Here is a 9,547-nt window from a genome sequence, read left to right as displayed (position 1 = left end):
TACGATCCCTTTGAGTGTAACGGTCTAACAGAAAGTGTTGGGAAAATTCAAGAAGATTAGGATATTTGTTAATGGCTTATTCAAAATTGCAGACGTTTTCCTAAGTAAAGATAACATAAAAGGTTTTTGTAGAGAAACCTGAAGAATATCATTAATCACGTCTGTTGATCTTCCCTTAGACAAGTTTGTATAAAGTGTATTCATAAAACAGTTCCCTTCTAAATTTCCGTCGAACAATAAATGTCGCCTTAAGGTTGATTAATGAATTTAAAAACAGCTATACATAGAGATTAAGTCGGCAAAAACTTTCAAGACGCAATTAACGACCGTTATCAAAGGATTACGGCCATTCAAGTTCTCCGGACTTTGTCCAAAGGGGTTTACAATAATTAAAGTACGACTGAGAAGAAGATAATTAAATACACCTATTTACCACTAGAGCAGCTATATCTGTGTTAAGAAATATTCTTATAGGATTAAGAACTTAGCCTTTAATTTTAAGACTTTAACCTAAAAACATCTTCTCCTCATTTTACCTTAACGCCCTTAGGGTATGATTTCCGGAAATAATAGTAGGTAATCAAGAAATTCAGGTATCAACTAAATAATAAACTAAAGTAATATAGCCCAAACTTCTAACCATCCAAAATTCAAAACTTTCACATAATTTATAATATTGATTACTTACTTTACCAATGTCTTTACCATAATATTTTAATAATTACATTTATATATTTATTTTAGTTAAGGTTTAGGATAGGTAGTATATTTTAGTTACGTTTAGTTTATAAGTTTTGTTACTATATTTATAACTAACGAATTAAACGAAATAATCAACATATATAGCAATATGAGAATTATTCAATGTACCTACATGACGACGTGATTGTTGAGCTTGAGTTACGTGCAGCCTTTATGACTGCGGCATCTACGACCGAGGCTCACTTTATTAGATGTTTATTTGTAAAAGTCATTTACATGAGATGTTATTGAAGTTATACAGGAAGCTTCCATGACACCCTGTCAGGGCACACAAATTGTCTTATATCTAGCTTATTACTAAATTACATTTAAATTTCATTTACAGGCCATGCATGCTATTATTAATAATTGGTTAGAGAGATTTTTTGTATATGTATGAGGTATAAATATTGGATACTAAACATCTTATTTACAGCTTTCCTGGAAGCAAAGCTATAGCTAAAATTCCGATTTTACGAAAATCTAATCGAATAATATAAAACTATCATTATTCTAAAGAGCAACTAAAATGTTCTAAATAAGTCACTACAAAAATCCACAAATCCCGAGTGGCAGAATGTCAAAACTTGCACGCTAATCCGACCCACTCTGACATTACAGTTAAGAAGCGCCCATAAAACAAAGCAGGTGTAGCGGCAAAGCGGCGCCAAACGGGCAGCCAAGCAGCCAGACCACTTTAAATTGCTGTGTTTCAAGATTTAATTGCTGACCTCCCTAATTAGGCTGCCCTTTAATGTATGTTGGCACAAATTGGGCTTTCCGCTCGCAGACCCCCATTTAAATTCTACAAAATCGCATACTTATGTATGGAGCACAACTGACCGGATACACCGGACTAAACTTTGACTAAAGTTTGGCTCGTCAAAAGCTTTGAGAACTATTTGCTCCCTTCCAAAGTTACGGTTAGATATCTACCCAGTGCTCACATTACGCTTACTGGATCTATGAAAATGAGAACCCTTTTTATTTATTACACGACTGCCCAAAAAAGAGAGTGTTATGTTTTCAGCGTTCATGTTTGTATGTATATATGTATGTGAGTTTCTTTATTCCACCATAATTTCTAAATGCCTTAACCGATTTAGATGTATGATATATCATTAGAATCCTTACGTCATTCCGGGTGACATAGGCTATGTGACGTCATAATAAAATAAATATGGCGGACGTTATACACAATAATGCGCGACATTTGGAAAAAAAAATCTTGCAAACTTATCGAGTGGGGTATCAAAACTGACTGTACCTGTGTATTTTATTTCGATTGCAGTCGGGGGACCTTTTGATTGGGAAAATGCACTACATCAAGGTCCCCCGACTGCAATCGAAATAAAATACACAGGTACAGTCAAGTCATAAATGTGCATAAACCTTTGTATTTACTATAAATGACCGTAAGTGTACATTTATATTCCAATTTAAATTCATAAAGTTATGTAACTAACACTAACATCAAAATTATTTTTAGCTTATGAAATAAAACTATGCAAACGGATTATATCGCGTATATTGAATTTATAATACATCCCGACGTTTCGAACTCTTTACAGCGTTCGTGGTCAACGGGTGACTGAGGAAAAATTACAAAATGCAAAAATACCCACATACTAAAATAATGAACAATCATAGACTACAAACTTTAAGGCTGGTTGTACATGCAAAATCGGTTCATAAGGCTAGTTATACACTATAATTATTTTTCAAGTAAAGATATATATATATACGCGATAAAACTATGCCGGCTCCAACCCTACACCACGGACCCGAGAAGATTTAATTCCCTCCTAAATTGTAGGAGGGTATCCCAATATGGGACCGGCAACAAACTCGGCGGGACACATCTTTTCAAAACATCAGAATGTCCAGCATCATCCAACACTACGGTCTCACAGTCTATGTCTCGCTTGCTCCTTTATCAGGTGGACTACAGGATCCCAAGCTGGTGGTAGAGAAAAGCCATCTTCCCTATTAAAGTTTGGATATTTCTTAATCTCAATGGCCTCGCGCAGCATTCTGGGTATGTAACGCTTCTCCTTGGCAAGAACCAGAGGCTTATCAAACTTGATTGAGTGATTGGCTTTATCCATGACATGCTCACAGACAGCAGACCTAGGTCGACGGTGCTTGACATCAGCTATGTGTTCCTTCACCCGAGTGGAAATGCTCCGTTTCGTCTGCCCGACATATGATAGGCCACACTCACAGTCCAGCCTGTACACTCCTGCAGTCTGTAGAGGGGTATTGCATTTTACAGGCCTCAGGAATTGTGACATCTTCTTCATTGGCTTGAAATATGTTTTTATAGAAGCACGCTTCAAGATGTGGCTGATCCTGTCCGTGACCCCCCTGACAAAAGGCAGAATGGCAGGCCTGCGCTCGACTGTGGGGATCTTAATGTGGGACCTCTGGTTGACCCGCGGTATCCTGAGCTCGTTTGCCTGGAGCGCGCGCCTGGCATGCTGGAGCTCCATGACCAGCATCTGGCCGCGGAGCTCCAGCATGCCAGGCGCGCGCTCCAGGCAAACGAGCTCAGGATACCGCGGGTCAACCAGAGGTCCCACATTAAGATCCCCACAGTCGAGCGCAGGCCTGCCATTCTGCCTTTTGTCAGGGGGGTCACGGACAGGATCAGCCACATCTTGAAGCGTGCTTCTATAAAAACATATTTCAAGCCAATGAAGAAGATGTCACAATTCCTGAGGCCTGTAAAATGCAATACCCCTCTACAGACTGCAGGAGTGTACAGGCTGGACTGTGAGTGTGGCCTATCATATGTCGGGCAGACGAAACGGAGCATTTCCACTCGGGTGAAGGAACACATAGCTGATGTCAAGCACCGTCGACCTAGGTCTGCTGTCTGTGAGCATGTCATGGATAAAGCCAATCACTCAATCAAGTTTGATAAGCCTCTGGTTCTTGCCAAGGAGAAGCGTTACATACCCAGAATGCTGCGCGAGGCCATTGAGATTAAGAAATATCCAAACTTTAATAGGGAAGATGGCTTTTCTCTACCACCAGCTTGGGATCCTGTAGTCCACCTGATAAAGGAGCAAGCGAGACATAGACTGTGAGACCGTAGTGTTGGATGATGCTGGACATTCTGATGTTTTGAAAAGATGTGTCCCGCCGAGTTTGTTGCCGGTCCCATATTGGGATACCCTCCTACAATTTAGGAGGGAATTAAATCTTCTCGGGTCCGTGGTGTAGGGTTGGAGCCGGCATAGTTTTATCGCGTATATATATATATCTTTACTTGAAAAATAATTATAGTGTATAACTAGCCTTATGAACCGATTTTGCATGTACAACCAGCCTTAAAGTTTGTAGTCTATGATTGTTCATTATTTTAGTATGTGGGTATTTTTGCATTTTGTAATTTTTCCTCAGTCACCCGTTGACCACGAACGCTGTAAAGAGTTCGAAACGTCGGGATGTATTATAAATTCAATATACGCGATATAATCCGTTTGCATAGTTTTATTTCATGAGTAACTATCGCGGTAACCGAAGACAATATTTTATTTTTAGCTTTTCAGTTCGCTTAAATCCAGCAGTGTTTTTTTTAATTTTTTAATTAATTTATTTTATTATTTAGAATGATTTTTTTTGCTATAACACAAAGCATAAGTATACACAAATTTAAGTCAGGTGTTCCATGTTTACTGACGTAGAAATATATAAGAAAGAAATACTCTAATTCCAATCCCTGTAAACGACAGGTATGTAGGTAGGTAGGTACCTATGTATCCATAGAGGTCATCTTGGCTAGGCCGACAGTTTTGTCTTATGCGACAGTTCTGTCTATTTGTTATCTGTCATCTCTGTGTAGCAATCAATATTTCATGAATATTCTGTCAACTCTTATGAGGCAATCTACAGGTACCTATACCTAAGTAGAATTTGTTTTCTTTAACAAAGACAAATCTAAAAAAAATACCGCTAGATCACATAATTTAAATTTATCGCGGAACTATTACACTGCGTTTTAGCAATTATTCTTAGCAAAAAATATGAAACTAGTCCGAGGAAGTCTGCAAATTGAAATTTTCGCTCACGGCGCGGGCAGGCAGTGTGCCAGTTGAAAGCAGGACACTTTTCTTTTTCAGTCTCTTTGCGCGGAGCCGAGACACTTCATTCGCCCGCAGAGCTAAATCATGACACATTGTTGCTGTAGGACAGCAACACAGATTTTCTTTTAAAATTCCAACTGGATTATCATCTTCCATCTTATTGAGAAAAGTTTAGCGATTGAAACCTCGCCGTAGTTCCACATCCAACTCGAGATAAGTAAGATGCTCTCTACCCAGTTTCATGGTATTGAAAGATTTATTATTTTGTTTTTAGTTTATTTCTTCAAACTTCGGTCTTGCGGATGTTATCACTGATTTATTTTCAGTAAGTTTTGTGACCAGCTAGCCACGACGGGAAAATGAAAGATGAAAAAAATCTTATAAAAACTTGCGCTCGCTGTGCATTTTTATAAAAGTAAAACTCTTCAAACTGAACTCGACTATTCATACTTCGATATTTGGTACTCCATTGATACTAAAATATTTAAAAAAAAAGTAATTATGTGGTTTTATGAAACCACGATGCAAGTGAAACTTTTTTTCGGATTGTAGGCATTTAACTGAAAAGTTTCGGAAAATTATTCGATTTAGGGTATTAAAATCGCGTTTTTAATCTTAACTTAATCAATATCCTTCAAGGGCTGCAAGTAACTAGTATAAGTAAGCTGTCCGATTACGCATAGGTTGTTATGGATCTCACCGTCACTTTACACTGGGGTTTTCGAGATGTCTTCACGCTTGCCAACGCCAACCAACCAACGGTAACCAAACCAAAGTAGCCAACGGTTGGGAATTGTTTGACGGAATCGTGACTTCCGTCACGTCAAAACAAAAAGTCGTATGTGACTGTAAACTTCCTATGATGATATGACTATTTGCCATTTACCGAACAATTTGACAGATAGAGAGTTTGACGTATTAAACGTTACCGTATTTAAGGTTAATTAGCTCTACTGTCCTTAAAATGTATGAAATTACAAGCAAATGTCAGCCTTCGTAAATTAAGTATTAGTCTAATAATGAAGCTTATTTTAAAGACTATTAACTCTGAGTAGGTACTAAAATAAGATAAAAGAATAAGGTAAAAGAGAATTTTACTAATGCTGTAATTCTGTAATGCGACATGCTAAAGACGGACTAAAAAATTTGAGGCGATAGAATAATAAGTAATAAGTTTCTCTTTAAAAATACTAAAAAATTTGCTTATGGGCTGGAACTTTAAATACCTATATTAACCTACTAATCTACTGTTTGCCGTTCTTTGCTTATTCAATAAAAAACAAATACTAAGGACATTTAACCCCGCCCTATAAAATAAAACGTTAAGGTGGTTCACATCCTAACACCGCAATCTACCGCAAGTCCCGTAGCCCCGAGGGGATTAGGCGACATACAACATCCTTTGATTGCGATCTCGTAAATGAACACAAAATAACAAATAAGTGCGAAAATTCTGTTCACACCGATAAAAACATTGAACACGTACTCTCATAACTTTTAAGATCAATTTAAATGTTGTATAATGTTCTGTGCGGTTTACAAAATGTGTGCTCAAGTTGGTACGAGTTGTGTAATATGCCAGTTATTCGATACATATCAAATTTAATAGTATTATTACCAGGCATCGTAAACTGCGAGCGAAATCCATTAAAGTAGTAGGGTTGTTAGTGTTGTTGCTTGTCAAGTCAAGTCAATCATTACGTCATTTAAATGGATTTCGCTCTCAGTTTACGATGCCTGATATTTACTATAAACTTAATTTTTAGGGTTCCGTACCCAAAGGGTAAAAATGGGACCCTATTACTAAGACTCCGCTGTCCGTCTGTCCGTCTGTCACCAGGCTGTATCTCATGAACCGTGATAGCTAGACAGTTGAAATTTACACAGATGATGTATTTCTGTTGCCGCTATAACAACAAATACTAAAAACAGAATAATATAAATATTTAAATGGGGCTCCCATACAGCCAACGTGATTTTTTTGCTGTTTTTTTCCGTAATGGTACGGAACCCTTCGTGCGCGAGTCCGACTCGCACTTGGCCGGTTTTTTATATTAGTTTTAATTTCCAATTTGACATTAAGTACTTAACATATATTGTATTTTTTTATTATTTTAATGAATAAACTTAGTGTAAGTAATTACTAACAAACTATATGGGCCTATTTTGACCTGAAATAAATAAATTTAATTGAATATGGATTTCCAAAGTAACGCCTGATTCTACAGGTTGGCCCAAAAACTTGTTGACAAACAATGTTTAGGGATAATTTTCTTAGTCGCATCCATTAATTACTTGAGGAGAATAGGGAGAGAGAAGGGTCAAGCCGAATCTCACAACTCTCCACGTGTGGGGAGAGAAGGAGTTTAAAAAAATATCGAGTTATTACTTTGGAGCAAAAATAATAGGTATAATAAGAGGCAAATAAAAAAAAGGCCAAGTGCGAGTCGGACTCGCGCACGAATGGTTCAGTACCAATACACAAAAAAAAAACCGGCCAAGTGCGAGTCGGACTCGCGTTCCAAGGGTTCCGTACATTACACAATTTAAACACTGTATTTTTAAGTGAAACATGTGTTAAATGCCTTTAAATAACCCGTAGGAGTCGGATCAAAAACTAAGTAATTAAGTCCGACTCACGCTTCACTTCACATTTCTAATAGGTTTTCCTGTAATCTATAGGTAAAGATCTTTTTTGCGTATTTTTTTCAAAATTTTAGACCCTTCGTCATTTTTTGCCTATTTTCTTAAATAACTTCTAAACTGTTTATCCTAAAACTATAAAAAATATTTGAGATTCTCACAATGAGCTCTTTCATTTGATATGTGGTAGTGCCTTTATACCAATATTTAAGCGAAAAAAAAAGATGCGGGGAGATATGTATGGGAGCCCTCAAGACACCAGAAGGGAATTGAAATATTAAGTGGACTGTATCTAAAATTAACGAGAAGTACTTGTTTGACGCTTAGAATTAAGGGTGTTAGAAGAAATGCCTGCGCACATACCTTTGGAGCTCGTTGTGTGTCTCTTCGGCTGGCCAGCACTTCATAAAACTTTCACCAAGACTTCAGCGTCAATCACGTGTATCACATTCACTCCAGTTCAACAGTTTTTGCTAGTTTTCACACATTTTGATTTATTCAAATTAGAGACGATGCTGTTAGTCAAGCATCAATTCGGGAACTGACTTCGCCAAGATGGCGTCTCATATAAGTGCCGTAAAACGAGACGGCGATACGGCTTTGTGCGCGTTGGCAAAGGATAGGTAGCTTGGAAGGGTTTAGAGCGTTTTCACAAGTACCTACATTTTTAAAGAATTAAGAAAAAAAATAACTACCTTAAACAAAAAATATCAAATTTGAAACTCAACAATATGTAACACGATATAGTTTGAAAAACTTTATTTTTTAATTTTCTCATTTATCCCCCGAAAGTGCCCCCGTGTTTATAATTCATTTGTTTACGTTACGGACATCTTTGGGTCAGAAACTTACATATGTATACCAAATTTCAACTAAATTGGTCCAGTAGTTTCGGAGAAAATAGGCTGTGACAGACGGACAGACAGACAGACGCACGAGTGATCCTATAAGGGTTCCGTTTTTTCCTTTTGAGGTACGGAACCCTAAACACGCCAAAAATATCACGTTTGTTGTATGGGAGCCCCAATTAAATATTTATTTTATTCTGTTTTTAACCGCCTTCAAAAAAAAGGAGGTTCTCAGTTTGACCCGTATGTTTGTATGTATGTATGTATGTTTGTTCGCGATTATCTCGCGTTTGGCTGCACCGATTTTGATGCGGTTTTCAGAAAAGTGTTTGTTACATTCTGGAGAAGGTTTTAGTATATATAGAGCTGAGCAAATGCTGAACCCTGGCTGTACCTAGTGGAACGCAGGTTTGGTGCAACATAGGCACACGCTGTTTTGGTCTTCCGACACGTCTTGATGAGCAATTGGGAGAGCAGTACCCAAGATGGAGCTGATACTGAACCCTGGCTGTACCTTGTGGAACGCAGGTTTGGTGCAACATAGGCACACGCTGTTTTGGTCTTCCGACCCGTACTGATGAGCAATTGGGAGAGCAGTACCCAAGATGGAGCTGATGCTGAACCCTGGCTGTACCTAGTGGAACGCAGGTTTGGTGCAACATAGGCACACGCTGTTTTGGTCTTCCGACACGTACTGATGAGCAATTGGGAGAGCAGTACCCAAGATGGAGCTGACGATGAACCCTGGCTGTACCTAGTGGAACGCAGGTTTGGTGCAACATATGCACACGCTGTTTTGGTCTTCCGACACGTCTTGATGAGCACTTGGGAGAGCTGACCCTGACTACCTAGTGGAACTCAGGTTTGGGGAAACATAGGCATCTACTGTTTTGGTTAACCGACTCGTCGTCGTGTGCCTATGTTGCAGATGGATCGATCAACTTTTTTTAACCGCCTTAAAAAAAGGAGGTTTTCAGTTTGACCCGTATGTTTGTGTGTATGTATGTTTGTTCGCGATTATTTCACGTTTGGCTGAACCGATTTTGATGCGGTTTTGAGAAAAGTGTTTGTTACATTCTGGAGAAGGTTAAAGTATACATGGATGGTTTGAAAAACCAATTGGACCCGGTAGGTGGCGCTGCTATCGTCTTTGATTTGCTGAAACCGATTTAGATGAAATTTTGTGATAAGATGAAATAGTGGTAGTCGGAGTCAGTCAGAGTC

The sequence above is a fragment of the Cydia strobilella genome, chromosome 13, assembly GCF_947568885.1.
Source record: "Cydia strobilella chromosome 13, ilCydStro3.1, whole genome shotgun sequence".
Taxonomy (NCBI): domain Eukaryota; kingdom Metazoa; phylum Arthropoda; class Insecta; order Lepidoptera; family Tortricidae; genus Cydia; species Cydia strobilella.
The sequence above is the reverse complement of the archived record's forward strand: the minus strand, read 5'-3'. Positions refer to the sequence as shown.